This window comes from Cricetulus griseus, chromosome 5 (assembly GCF_003668045.3).
Source record: "Cricetulus griseus strain 17A/GY chromosome 5, alternate assembly CriGri-PICRH-1.0, whole genome shotgun sequence".
NCBI classification, from domain to species: Eukaryota; Metazoa; Chordata; class Mammalia; order Rodentia; family Cricetidae; genus Cricetulus; species Cricetulus griseus.
This window is the reverse complement of record NC_048598.1, coordinates 88,203,797-88,218,763: the sequence shown is the minus strand read 5'-3', so window position 1 is coordinate 88,218,763 and position 14,967 is coordinate 88,203,797. Positions and strand designations below refer to the sequence as shown.

General features: G+C 43.1%; 1 protein-coding gene across 1 annotated transcript in view; it reads right to left on the bottom strand.

Moving 5' to 3' along the window:
* Prkce (protein kinase C epsilon) overlaps nucleotides 1-14,967 on the bottom strand; it is a 515,489-nt gene that overhangs the window by 72,976 nt on the left and 427,546 nt on the right. The gene's annotated exons all lie outside the window — the stretch shown is intronic.

Here is a 14,967-nt window from a genome sequence, read left to right as displayed (position 1 = left end):
TGGAAAGAAGGGAACACTCTGATTCTCCCAGAAGCCTTGGTTCCAGGAGGGCCATGTGTCTAGCATGTTGGCTAAACAATGTCCAGTCTCTGGGAAAATCACAGCCTTGACTCAGAATTCACAACAAAGCCCCCTGACCACAGGAAACTCCGAAGTTTCCTTACAGGGCACCCACTATTCCTGTGAACTAGAGCCAAATAGTTCAGGATTTTTCTGTCAGCGCCTCTTCCCGGTTTGTCTGGATCCAAAGGCTCAGACTGGCAGTTGTTCTGACAGTAAAAAACGTCTGAGAAAGACAATGATTTCCTCCCATTAAGCCAAAGCTATAGATCCAGAAAGTGGAAGTAAGAGAAAAATAAACAAGTAAATGAAAATGAATAGCACTAGTAAATTTCTGCAGTGAAAACTACAGATCTGAAGCATGGTCATCCAAGTCAGGCATCCATCCACAACAGCCAAGGCTGAGATGGGACAAGGTGCTGACACTGTTTCCAGAGCATAGTGGGTAAGAAAGGATGCTTACTGTCAGGCTCACACGTGTCGTCCGTGTCTCTCCCCCCCCCCCCCCCCGCTGTTGCTACTGCCACACTCCCCTGTTGTCATTGTTACTCAGGGAATGACTGTCCCAGCCCATGCTGGGAAGAGGCCCCTTAAATGACACCCATCAGAATACAATGCCATCTTTCCCCATGCCCAAGTTTGTGGCTGGAAAACTTAAGTGTAGAGATTTGCCTATGAGATTCAGGGCATTTTTCTCTGCTAATGTTTAAGTCATTATATGTAGCCTCTTCATAAGGCCCAAAGTGTCCCTATAAGAAGCCTAGACAGGAGAATCAAGTACAGGGAGCATTCTGCCTGGAGGGGCACATTTGATGACCAATGGTAGCAATAATACCCATGGCTTGAGCATCTACTGGATCTGATCACATTCAATGAGAAAGGTGCCAGTAGAAGCATTTTACAGGTGAGGAAACTCCAACTCAGAGACACAAAGAGGCCTTCACAAGTTAAGTGATAGCCTGCTGTTTAAATGCAAGGCCACTTGACTTCAGAATCCTTTTGTATTTAGATAGACTAAAGAACAAACAAAAATAAATAAATAAATAAAATAAAAACCCAGCTTGGAACTATATTGCCATGCATTAGGGGTAATTACTCCCAACCTTTATGCAGAGATGGGACAGGAATGTGTGAATCAGTTATGAGCTCCATGAAGCAATTAGATGGTAGTAGTGGCAAATAGTTGTGCTTACTGCCAACCCAAATAATGTGCTAAGCATCTAAATGCTTTGTCTTACTTAATCCTGAGAACTTCCCCGGGACAGGGAGGGGCAGAGCGCTGATCATGTCACAGATTCTAGGACACACTGCGTTTTCACATTGTAACAAATTTGAAATTAGATACATCTTGCAATTACAAATGACCCCCCTCTCTCTGTGTGTGTGTGTGAGAGAGAGAGAGAGAGAGTGTGTGTGTGCGTGTATGTGTGTTGTCTACAAGAAACCAATTTTAACACGAAGGTCCCTTCCAAATAAGATAAAAGAAAAGAGAAAAACCAAACTAATAACGAAGAAAGCCATACAGTTTGTGGAAACTAGAAACTGCATTTTTTTTTCCTGAAAGAAGACAGGAATACCCATCTTAGTTTTAGACAAAGCAGGCTTACAATGTAACTAGAGAACACTATGTCATGGGAAGTAAACCAGATATAAAAGGCTAGCAATGCATGGTTTCTCTTCCACCTGGGAAAATTTTCTTTCTTTCTTTCTTTCTTCCTTTCTTTCTTTCTTTCTTTCTTTCTTTCTTCCTTTCTGTCTTTCTTTCATTTTTTATTTTGTTTTTTAAAGAAAGTTGAATTAGACTAGTGGTATTGGTAAGCTGAGGAGGAAAGATAAAGCAAGGTTGGATTTGACCAGCATACTCTACATGCATAGATAAAGATACCACATTGAATCCCATTAATGCATACATTAGCACAAGTTAATAACAAAGAACAAGGAATAAGAAAGAACATTATTGCAATTAATAAAGAGGTTGCCATGGCTCTTCTTGGTTGTCGACTTGACTACATCTGGAATTAATTTAAGCCCAAGTGGCTGGGTATATCTGTGAGAGATTTTTCTGGATTGAATCATTTGAAGTGGGAAGACCCACCCTTAAATCTGGGCCACACCTTCTGGTGGCAGCCTACATAAAGGACAGGGAAGAAGGAAGGAAGCTTTGCTCTTTGCTCGCTCTTGTCTTCGATGGTGAGTTCATCCCTTCACTGGCATTAGAGTGTACTTCACTGAGATTCTGAAGACCAGCTGGGACATCCAGCCCCATGGACTGAACAACTATGGGGCTTTTCTTGAACTTTTCATCAGCCATTTTTGGAATAGTCATACTACAGCCTAAAAGCCACTCTAATAAACCCCACTTATATGTACATAGATTCATTCTATTAGTTCTGTTTATCTAGAGAACCCTGACTAATACAGAGGTCAATTCATTAAAATAATCTTAAAATGCTAAGCAGCTATACATCCAACAAGAGAGTCAAAATGGATAAAGGCAAACATTAGTAGAACTTAAACCACTCATATATATATTCATATATATATACATATATATATATATATATATATATATATATATATCACCCACTCAATAAACAGGATGGATGATGCCAAGTGTGGGTGATAATCTGAAGGAATTAGACCCCTCATTTGTTGTTGGTAGACAGCTAACGTGGTACAGCTAGTCGGGCAATTTCTCCAACAACTAAACATTTGATTTAGCAAGTCACACATAGGTACACATCCAAGAGAAAGAAAAATGCAGGTTTTCTCAAAAATTATACATTAATATCTATCCTAGTAGCAGAAGTGATTCAAGTGATCATGAAGTAATTAATAAATAAAAAAGTATAGCATAGCCACACAAGGAAAGGATGGCCACCATCTGGGATGAATTACTGATAGCCATCTCTCCAGCCCAATTGGACATATTATAAAATAAGACTTAAAATGAATAAGCTAGGTCTTCAGATACTAGGAAAGGAGCAATGTTTTAAAAGTTAAAGCAAACAGAAATAGACCAATAAAAATTAGGGCATCAATCACTGAAATTATGAACAGGAAAATACCAGAGAAATCCAGTTAAGATCAAAACCTGCTTCTCAGAGAGTAAGAGACTGTAGGTTGCTTAACCCTAAAGGGAACATATATACCACCTGGCCTGGCCCGGGTTCAGGCATCATTATGGAAGAGGGGCCAGAAACAGTGCTAGAGCCAGAAGCAGTGGCCAACCACAAGTGAAGGCCTATCTTCGGTATACAGTGGGGCAGATGCACACATCAACTCACAAGCTGTGACAGCATGCACAAGACCCGTGCAAGCCTAACCCAAACCGTGAAGAAGGCAGCTGGGCGCACAACCCTAGCTCTAGCTGTGGAGCTACTGACAGCTGTTAGCTGCTGGGAAAGGGAGAGATGGTGTCCTCTACGAGTGTAGTCCCTGGTAAATTGCCCGCTTTTCAGTGGAAGACCACATTGGGACAGCACAAATCAGTCTTGAAGGATTATAAAAACAAAACAAAAGCAAAGTTTGGTGCGAAGGGAAGAGAGGGAGTGGATCTGAGAAGAGCTGGGGGGGGGTGAATATAATCAAAAGATAGAACTCTCAAAGAACTAATTAAAACATCTATTTTACTTCAGTGTACCTCTAGCTGGCTCGCCAAGAAAAAAAAGGAGTATGAGAAATAGAAAGGTGGAATCTCCTGTCTCACAACCCCTTTCCCCACCCCAAGATTACAGACACGAGCCACAAAGCTGCTAGAGATAAACTTCTAAACTGCAGTATTTAAGTTTTTCTAAAAACTAGGGAAATGCATTCATGGGGACTGGATGTGTCCCCTTTGGGTCTGGATTGAGCACTTGGCTGGTTGTCCCATGGTGGCCCTTGGAGTCATCAGGAATGCTCCTTTCTGGGGAGCTGTGCTTGCTTCAGAGCAGCAGCTTCCGCATTGGCCCAGATTTGAGCGTGGAGGTGTGGAAGGCAGATGTGATCCAAGCAGCTGCTCCATTTCCTTTGGAATCCTAAGCAGGAGAAACATGTGACCTCCTAGCAGCAGTGCATAAGCGGTGCACTACCAAAAGGCCCCAGGATCCTGTGACCCAAGGTAAGATGGAGCACAGTGCAATACTCACAGAGTGCCACAAGCTGCTGACAGAGATCTTGGTGTGCACTGACATGATGGCCTAGGGAGTTGATATTCATGAAGTAAACTGAGTTTTGCAGTGTGACACTCCAAGCAATGCCAGGGACCCAAGGTATTTCTTTCTCTGTCTAGGAATTGAGCTGAGCAATCCAGAGAAAGATGAATACACACAGTGAGTTTTTGAACACCATTTGAATGTAATTAAACATTTTTTTGTAGTCAAAGATGGTCTTGAGCTTCTGATCTTCCTGGCTCTGCCTCTTGAGTGCTGAGGTGACAAGCAACCACCACACTTGATTCACGTGTTGCTAGGAACTGAACTTGGGGATTTCACACATGCTAAGCAAGCACTCTACCAACTGAGTTACCTCTCCAGCCCCTAAAACATTAAGTTGTAGAGGGAGGCAAATGGCCCAATAGCTTTTGACGTATTAATAACGGTGTGTTTTCTGGTGATCACTTTCAAACAGTTGGATGTGGTGGCTCAGACCGGTAATCCCAATATTTGGGAGGCTGAGCTGAGGAAGGCAATCATGAGTCTGTTAGCCTGGGTTGTTGAGACACTGTCTGCCAAAGGTGGGGCTGGGGGGGGGAGACACACAACACACTGGAGGGATAAATGAGGACAAGAAAACTCCCACTAATAAAGTTCTGGAAGAAGTGCAGATTACAGAATGTTGAAATGGAAAAGAGCAATGCAAACCACCCTAAGAAAACTGTAATGTCTTCCCCCAAGGCAAGCAAACACTTCTCATGTGTTTTTAATGGTCAGAGTCTGAATTCAAACCTCAAGGGATGCTCACATGGATGCCTGTCACCCTGGAGTGCCTTTTCTTCACTGATTCTTCTGTGGTCTGCTGTGTGGCCAGAAGAAACCTAGCTTTGGTCAGGTGTCCTCAGAGCCCACAGATCATCCTGTATGGTCCTCTCTGCAGTGTCTGTTTTATTGCAGCTCTCCTAAGCTCACTGGCTGGTGGCCCCAGTGATCCTTGAGCCTGACTCCATTTATCTATTGCTCCAGGGACACTGCTCCCACCCCATCATCTCTGTGCATCCTGAAGCTGCTCACTGGCCACTGAGACTCTGGTGTTCTTGCTGCACATGAAGGAAGCCTGCATCAGCCTCCTGGCCATCAGCCAGAAACACCCTCTGCAGGAGATGAGCATCCTAGGAAACAGAACTCTGCCAAAAAGCCTGGCCTCGGCCATGGCTACAGAACACAGTTTGAGAAGGCATGAAAGGCCTCACATGCTACGTTCAGGCTTACATAAGGCACAAGCGCAGACTCATCTCTGCCCAGGATGCCAGAACTGAGGGGAAAGGCGGCTTCCAGAATTAGTGCCTGTGGACATCCTTACGGACATGATTCCATTTGAATATGAAACTAAAGAAAAGCAGAGGCAGAAACTTTGAGGACAAAAGAGAAAACGGAAAATGAAGGGACAAGAAATTTTGTTAAAAATAAAAGCTTGGTCATAGCAGAAGGCCAAAAAAGGGGAAGGGGTGAATGAGAAAAGTTAAAGGGGTGCAGTATTCTGCTATCAATGATGAAGGTATGGAGGAACTTTTTAATGACACAAGGCTCTTGAAAAGGTTGAAGAAAGCTAAAGTCATGGAAGATGCATTTGAAAAGGGCTGCTGGTTGACAAGTGGTAAAGGACCTGTCCAGCAGACTGTCTGAGAAGGGAACAGCTGGCCCTGAGCTTCAGGTGAAGGTCCTTGCATGGGTAGCCCCACACGCCCGCCCTTAACTGTAGAATCTCAGGCAACTTCCCAGAAGACTTGTGAAAAACTGTCTGTTCTTGGTGTGGTGGGCGATGAAGGGCATGCACACTTGTGAATACCCCAAGCCTCAGAGGAGAGTGTGGGGGTATTTGAGGGTATAACAGATATCAGTATTTACTTTGATTATTGGGCTTATTTTCTTGGGTGGTTATTGTGCGTTATTATACTCAATTTCTTCTTAAAACATAACCTATACTCGATTTTTAGGGAAAGAGAGAAATTCAAGTGACAACTACTGAACACTAAAATAAAGGAACACGAAGAATAATTCTATGTTCACAAATTTGATAAGTAATGAAATGAACTAATTTCTTGAAAGGAACAAACTACTAAATCTTATATAGGGGGAAAACATAAGGTGATTGGGCCTCTATTCATTTAAAATTTGTATTTTTATTTATTAATTTAATTTTGTTTTGTTTTTGTGAGACAAAATCTTGCAATATAGTACTGGCTGGCCTGATACCCACTTCGTATCCCAGGCTTGTTTTGAACCCATGGCCATTCTCCTTCCTCAACTCGTTGATTCTTGTGGTACCACACTCAGCTGAGTCAATAATCTATAACCTTCCCAACTCATTCTAGAATGCCAGAGTGATCCTAATTTAGAGCCAGACAAAGACACTGCCAAAAATAAAACAACAGTTAACAAATACAAATGTACAAGAAGGAGCAAATACCACAACCGAGAAGGATTTAGTTTAAGCATGCAAGGCTGGTTCAACCTCCAGACATCAATGTAACCCACTATCCATACCAATCACCTAAAGAGGAAAAATAATGTCTATCAACTGATAAAGTAAAAGCATCTATACCTATTTATGATTAAAAACTCAGCAAACTAGAAATGGGAAAAGAATTCCTGAACTTGACAGAGAATAACTCCAAAAAAACTACCCACATATCTTAGTGGGGGGGGGAACCTAGGCTATTTTTCCACTAAAATCATGAGGTTTTCCTCCCCCATCATTGGTGTCCAAAGTTGTACTGAAAATCCTTGTCACTGTGATAAAATTGGAAATGAGATTAAAATTACCCAGAGTAGGAAAGAGTCCATAGACCTCACAGATTTTAGAGTTATCTATACAGAAAATCTGGAAGAACCAATCAAAACATTCTGGAATTGATAAACCAGTAGAAGGTTAACACATAAAAGTCAACTGATTACTTGTATGCTTCCATGTAAGAAATTTAATAGCACATATCAATTAAATATTAACTGCCAACCTACCAAAACTTATGGATAGCTTCTGTATAGAAACTCACAGGCCTCTGATGAAGGAAATCAAAGGCTACTTATATGGACAGGTATTCCAAACTCATGGTTGTAAGGCACGACATTATGAGGTCAATTCTCTCCAATTCAGGCTACAGATACAATACAATTTGAACACAGAAATACTGTAAACCAAATTAACAGATATCTGCAGATATATTCTGATACCTAAGATTATTCCTGAGGCTTATATTCAAAGGAAAAGGACACAGAAGTTCACAGTACCAATACTGAACCTTAATGCCCACAAATTTAAAATCATTGAGGAAGATGGGGGAACTCCCGGATAGAACACAAAGTGTGACAAAATAATCTGTGTTGTAAATTCATCAAAGGGCACGAGGGAGGAAGGGCAAATTAACTAAGTATGGGACATTAACAGAATCTGTAAAACAACATGTAAACAAAGTGTACAAAAGCTCCGTACTTGCTATTGGCTAAATTATGTCCCTAAAAGCCATCCATGGAAGCCCTAACCCCTAATGTATCAGACTATGACTGTATTTGAAGATGATGGCTTCAAAGAAATCATTTAATTAATTAAAATGTAGCCATCCAAGTGGACTTTAATTTGACTGTTTTCCTTCTAAAAACAGGACAGTAGGACCAAGATACTAAGTATTTGTGTACACAGAAAGACAGACAACAGAAATAAACATGGCGGTGAGGGTGGGGTGGGATAAGGGGTTGATTATCTTGCCCCTTTAGCATCATAGAAAACCAACCTTGTCAGTATCTTGATCTGAGGTTTAAGCCACCTAGTCTGGGATATTCTGATATAGAAGCACCAGTTTAGTGTGCAAGGAGAAAGAGCTGTTTTCCACATCCGTTTGGGTTATCAGCTCTGGTGTCATTATGCACTCTGGTTTGAATCTGGAATGATCCCAGTAGGCACATGATTGGAGTACTTGGCCTTCAGTCCATGGTGCTGTTCTGAAGGTTATGGAGTCTTTAGGAAATGGGGACCAGTTGGCTGAAGTAGGTAATTAGAATGGGTTTAAGAAGGTTATCCTGGTCCTGGCTCTAGCCCTAGTCTCATTTCCTATGTGCCACCATGTGAACAACCACCTACCTGTACAGACTCCTGCTACCGTTCCTTCTCTGCCATGGTGGGTGGAAACACTTTAAGAAACTGTGAGCAAAAATACAACGTTTCTCCCTCAAGTTGTCTCTGCTAGGTACCTGGCTATAATGCTCAGAGTAACACATGTAGATAAATACTGGGAATGAACAAGTAAATGGATAGCAAAGTGGTGGGAGCTAGTTTTATTCTTTTTTTCAGCTTTGAACATTTGATGGGGAATGTACTGTGTATGTTTATCTTATTGACTGTTAAATAAAGTTCTGTTTGGCCAATGAAACAGCAAGTTAGACGGGACTAGGAGTCAAAGAGGATTCTGGGAAATGTAGTAGAGAAGTGGTGATCCAGGCAGGAAGTGACATAGCAAGGAGACTCATATTTAAGCGAAGGAGTAACAGGAAGGGCCCTCTTTTCCCCTCTGCTCTTCCTCCAGTGGAGCGATGTGATCCACCGGCAAGGGGGGACGCCAATAAGGCATCCAATAAGATAAGTCTTATAAAATATATAGGTTTATGATAATTAAGACTGAGTTAGCAGATGAGGAATCCTAGTCATTGGCCAAGCAGCTTTGAACCTAATACAAGTTTCTGTGTATTCATTTGGGCCTAACTCGGGCGGGCGGCTGGCATAAAGCTCCCATGTGGCGGTGGGGCTCAGGCCTTTGGCGGAAAGATTTATTGTAACAAACATTTCTCTCTTTGAGAATTTTGTGTGTCTTTTAATCATAGTCACTTTCCCTCCTCTGACTCTTGCCAGATCCACCCCTCTTCCCTTCCCATCTAACACTGTGCGCGCTCCCCCCCCCCCCCCGCTTTGTCCCACCAATGTCAATTTGTGTTGCCCAGATATTCTTGGATGTGTGGCCTCCCACGGGAACATAGTCCTCCTAACAAGGGCTATACTTTGAGCAAATTGACCCTTTCCTAGAAGATAAAAATTGCCAATAACGCCTTGGCTAATGATAGTAATATGTGCCCAACTTCCTTCATCACACTGGGACTTGGTCTGGACTGTGCTGTTAGAACTACCGTCAGTTATATGTGCAGCTCCCTTGCTAAGTGCAGGAGACGCTGTTTAATTGTAATCACCCACAGCCTCTCTGATTCCACGCCTTCCCCTCTTCTGCAATGAGCCCTGAGCCTTTGGGGGAGAGAATGTAGTGTTTATGGTCCATTTAGACCTGGAATTCTGCAATCATCTCAGCTTTTATTTTTTTTAACTATCAGAGTGGGAGCTTCCAGATAAGGAGGGCTAGATAGAATGACCTATGGGTAGCAGATTAGAACTGGAGACGTTTGTACAAACTTATATTTAGCTGAATACAGAAAGACATTTTATACCTAGAAAATATAGATATGTTTATATCTATGTGTCAATACACATGCAATTCCTTGCTTTGTTAGCTGAGAAGAACTGAAATAAATGAAACCCCAGTGGATAAAAGGATACAGGTATCTTAATAATCCAAGGATCCTTGGGAAAATGATGGCTGATTCTGGCATTGGTATACAAAAGATGCACCAGTTGCCTGAAGCATATTGTAGTACCAGAAAATAAGGAAGTACTTATAACAAAGAGGCTACCCACAATGATGTGTGTGTGTGTGTGTGTGTGTGTGTGTGTGTGTGTGTGTGTGTGTGTACGCGCACGTATGTGTGTGTGCTCGTGCATGCAATTAACATAGGAGTTCATGGAAACAGTTTGAAACAAAATCTTGAAAAGCTAAAAAATAAAGTAGTACTGGATCCATATGGATATAAATTAGTGAACAAAATACTGTATCTTCATGTAAGACAATTCTAAGTAATGTAGATAACTGCTTTGCACTCAATACAAGCCCTCAGTCTTTTACGTTTGGACTTTGTAGACAAACCTCCTTCCAAAAATGCAGAGTAAAAGGAAGAAAACAACAGCTTCACAAGGGAGCAACCGGCAGACACTCCCTCGCAGGAGGACACAACACAGTCAACTGGAACTCGGGGACACCAGGTTCCTTAGCTAGGATGTGATGAAAGTGGTCTTTCCTCTGAAGTACTGCTCCCCAAAAGTCACAGTCACAGTCTACCCATGAGAAAACCACCAGACAGCTTCCAGTGTTGAGCCAGTGAGCAAACTGCTGACTAATACCCCTCATATTGTCAAGATCATCACAATAAAGAAATCTGAAAAACTGTCACAGTCAAGAGTAGCCTAAGAAACTGTGCCTGTTGAGTGTCATGTGATGTGCTATTCTGGATGAGATCCTGGGGGAGAGCAAACAAAAGGATATTAGGTAAATGTGGGGAGTTTGAACTAAGTATCAATATTGGTCTATTGGTTATGACAAGATACTGTACTACTTTAGGTGTTGTCTTAGACATTTTTGTTGCCTTGGCAAACACCCGTTTCAGAGGAGGGATGATTTCAGGGATTTGGGCTCAGTGTTGGCTGGATCTATTGCTTTGCACCTCAGGTAGGGTAGAAGACCATGTGACAGAGGCCACTCAGTTCCTGGTGGTCAGGAAGTGGAGAGGGAGAGATAAGGAAAGGGTCAGGGTCTTTTGACATCCTCCAAAGAAATGCCCCAGCTGGGTGGTGATGGCACATGCCTTTAATCCCAGCACAGAGGCAGGTGGATCTCTGTGAGTTCAAGGCTAGTCTGGTCTACAGAGCTAGTTCCAAGGACAACTAGTGCTGTTGCCCAGAGAAACCCTGTCTCAAAATAGAAAAGAAAAGCCCCCAATGACTTTGTTTTCTCAACTAGGCCTTAGTTTCCAAAGCTGTATCACCTTCCAAACGTCTATTCATGTTTTGACTCCACCAAGAGGTTGAACTTCTGATTAGGTCACAATCTCATCATCTCTGTAATTGCCCTCAGACACAGCCAGGGGTCTGCTGCATTCATCTCTGAGGGTTCTCTTCATCTAATCAAACCAACACGTACGTACATTTGTGTGTGTGTGTGTGTGTGTGTGTGTGTGTGAGAGAGAGAGAGAGAGAGAGAGAGAGAGAGAGAGAGAGAGAGAGAGAGAAAGAGAGGAGAGAGAGAGGAGAGAGAGAGAGAGAGAATTTAGTTCATGAGACACCTATGTGTGTGCAAGCACTGTTGATTTTTCTCAGGTGCTGCTCCGTCCTCCTCCCTATCACCTTCCTCTTTTGAGACAAGATTTCTCACTGACCTGAAACTGGACATGAGGCTGGGCCAGCTGGCTCTGCACCTAGGGATCTGCTCTGCCTCTTCGGTGCTGGGGTTACAACTACACACTACCATGCCCAGCAGCTTTGGCTTTTTTAATGTGGGTCCTAGGGATCAGCCTTAGGTCCTTGTACTTGCAAAGCCGTCACACCACTGACGGAACCATCTCTTCAGCCGAAATAAAAAAAAAAAAGGTAAAAATAATAATAAAACATAGTTCGCTCTTAAAATCAACACTGTTCTAAATGTACTGAATACTCATGGCCTTGAAAATGAAGTCCAGAGCTGTGAGGTGACAGTATAGGACAGCACTCACTGCCTGTCTTCTGGGGACATTTTCTGCCTATTGGCCAGTGGAAAATGTACTCAAGTAGCATGCAGTAAACGACGAATGGTGGCTCTCTGGTAGATCAGGCAACTCCATCTACAGCATCTACTGACTGTTAGGATGTAATTACTCTATAATGGCTGACACTGAGCTGAGGGGGACATAGGTCACAGGACTGCTTCCTCACTGGGTCCCGTGGCGGCCTGTACCAGTTCACCGGAATATATTACAAAATTTTCAGGAATTTGGTGAGCTGGTTGTTAAATACCGGTAGTTGGAAACTAGCCCCAGGGAGAACATTTATACCACAAAAATAAGAAAATGTGGCATATCTGGTTTGTTTTGTTTCACTGGGAGCTGGTTTATCAGCACACACCATCAGAACCCTGGAGTCTTGACTCAAAGTTCTGCCTTTGTCACTAAGAGACAGAGTGGCCTTGGACAAGTCTGAGTTTCCATTTGTTCATGTATAAAAAAAAAAAAAGAAAAAGGGGAGTAGCTACCTCAAAAAATTTTCTTCCATCTCTTCATGTGTATCATTAGTTCCCACATTTGATACATCCCAAGATCATGCTGCAACATTCATTCCAACACCCCTCCACCTTTCCCAGGTCTCTTCTCACTGCCCACCAAGCTGCCTTTCGGGCTTTGAGTTCCAGTACATATTAGTTCTTCAGGCCCACAGGTCTGTTTGGGAGTCTTCCCATGAACACTTTGCACACCCTGCCCTCTACCCTCCCCATGCTTTTCCTTTAGCCACCTCCTGACTACCCCCCCTTCAGGCCTCTTTGGTAGAGGCTATTTCTTCCCCAGAGCCTTCCCCGACTTTCTGTAGGCCAGCCCAGGACCTCACTGTGTTTCTCTGGCAGCGCCATATATTTTCCCTATCATAACACTTATCAGTTTTTATTGTTATGGCTTCTTTCATTGTCTGCTGTTCCCACCCCAGGGCCAAGAGGGCAGAGACTGGATGTCTCCTGTCCTTCCCAGAGCATCCTGAAGCACACCTAACATACCAAAGGGCCTTAACAACAATTGTTAACCTGCTGTCAGGACAACACAGGCATTTCCTTGGTGGCTTCTCAATAACCTTCTCCTTCAAGAGATGGCAGATGAGCATATTTGCAGCAAAGGAGCAAATGTCACCCATGCTTCCAAGAGGGAGGTGTCTGTGAGGATGGAGACTTCACCAGCATGCATCGCTGCCCTTGGACACATGTCTTTGCGAACATACCAATTGTAGCTCCTCAAGGTAGTGTGCTCACCACAGGAGTAAACTCTCAAATTGGCTACATGGGAGCCTTGAAAAACTATTCATTTTGTTAATAAGGGACCACTGTGGGCAAACTGGATGTGCATGAGAGGGGGGCATCACTGGAGTTACCTGCCAATGATTTTACATGTTCTAAGGAACCAGAGTCATTATGGGCCATGGTCTTTGAACCCTCCCAAGAGTTACCTTGAATACCAATATTTTCCAGGACCTCACAGAGATAGGGAAGACAACTTTGTAATATGAATTTGGGTCATGGTCAAGGCCTTCTCGGTCTCTGGATCACAAAGCTATCTCTCATCCTGTCTGACCATCATGTTGTATGGAGAGGGAAACTGAGGCCCTTCCAAGGAAAATAATTTGCTCAAGGCCGCCCAGCTGAGACAGAGCTTTACTAGTTTCTGGTCTGGGTTCTACCCAGGTATTCTTTGCCCAGTAGCAATGTATCAATTAGACACATTAAGGGACAGAAGGGTATGTGGCACAGGGCTGTGCACTCTAAACAAAGTCCAGGAAAGGTTGGCCCAGCAAGAAGCCATGAAAATCTTTATTCTGTGGCCAAATATGTTTGCTGAGCTCCTCTCCCCAAACCTCCAACCTCCTTGCAGGTAGGCCTTTTTGCTTTGTTTTATTTTTTATAAACTAAATATACACATTGAGAGATTGTGGTTCATTAAGGGAAAGCATCAATTTATGATAATACACGGAATACCTACAGGATCATTCAACGAAGAAATAGACGCAATTCAGTGAGAGAATTGCTTTAACATACTATAGCAGAAGCAGTGTGAAGAGAGGAAGAAATGACCAAGTCTTTTGGAAAAGGCTAAGGAAAATGAGCTACCATTTAAAGGATGAGAAGGAGCTAGCTAAGGGAACAAAACCCACTATAGGCTAGGAAAAGTTCTGATATTCTTAAACAAAGCTTAGAGGAAGCAGACTGTGTGGGGACTGTTGCCATCCGGGATAGAATAAGTGCCTGTTACGTCTGGATGTGTCATAGGTCAGTCAAAAACTATACTTGGTAGGCTCCAGAGGTGACTCAGAGAGGAGGTCATTTGGGAGAAGCAGCAGGAAGACAGATGGGGATCACCTTGTGACAGAAAGAGACTTATGTGCAAGTCCAAGCTTCTAAGCTTCTCAATGACAAAGCCAACAAGAGCCCCAGGGTTATGGCTGCTATTGTGTGAGAGGCCCTAGAACCTCCAGACATTATCTTGAGACAGCACAGTCCTTACATGCTTCTCAGCAACCAAGTGTCCCAGTTTCTTGCTTTACAAAGAGCAACTGGGCAGGGACAGTAGTATAGACTCGGGGCAAGGGTCATGGGGGCACAACAGTGCATGACTGTAGAAAGAAGCAGAGGCAACTAGTATGGCCCCTATGGTCTCTGTTCACTGTGGTGCCCTTTCTGCTCTCTTCTCCATCCCTCCTGTGACCCAAGTCACCTCAAAACAAACACAGCCAATAGGGAGGGCCACTGAGCTGCCTCAGACTTTCACACAAGACTTTGCCTACCTTGGCAAAGCTGCCGATTGTTTGCTAAGACAATTCCCATTTTCAGTGGCTCAATCATTAGCCAAGGGCCTTAAAGAAACAAAATCGTATGACTCAAGCTTAGAGAATCTAGTCTCTGCTTGAATCCACAGCAGTGACACTCGCTCGTTCCAAGCTTTCTGCTTCTATACAGCTCTGTGCACTCATAAAGAAACATGCAGCTATCCAACTCCCCTTCACAGGTCAAGTCTGACACCTCAGAGCCTCAAAGAAATCTTTGTTTGGAAGACTTAACCAGATGAGATGTTTTCGTCAGTTTGCCAACTGGCAGGCCACATCAACGGTGACACT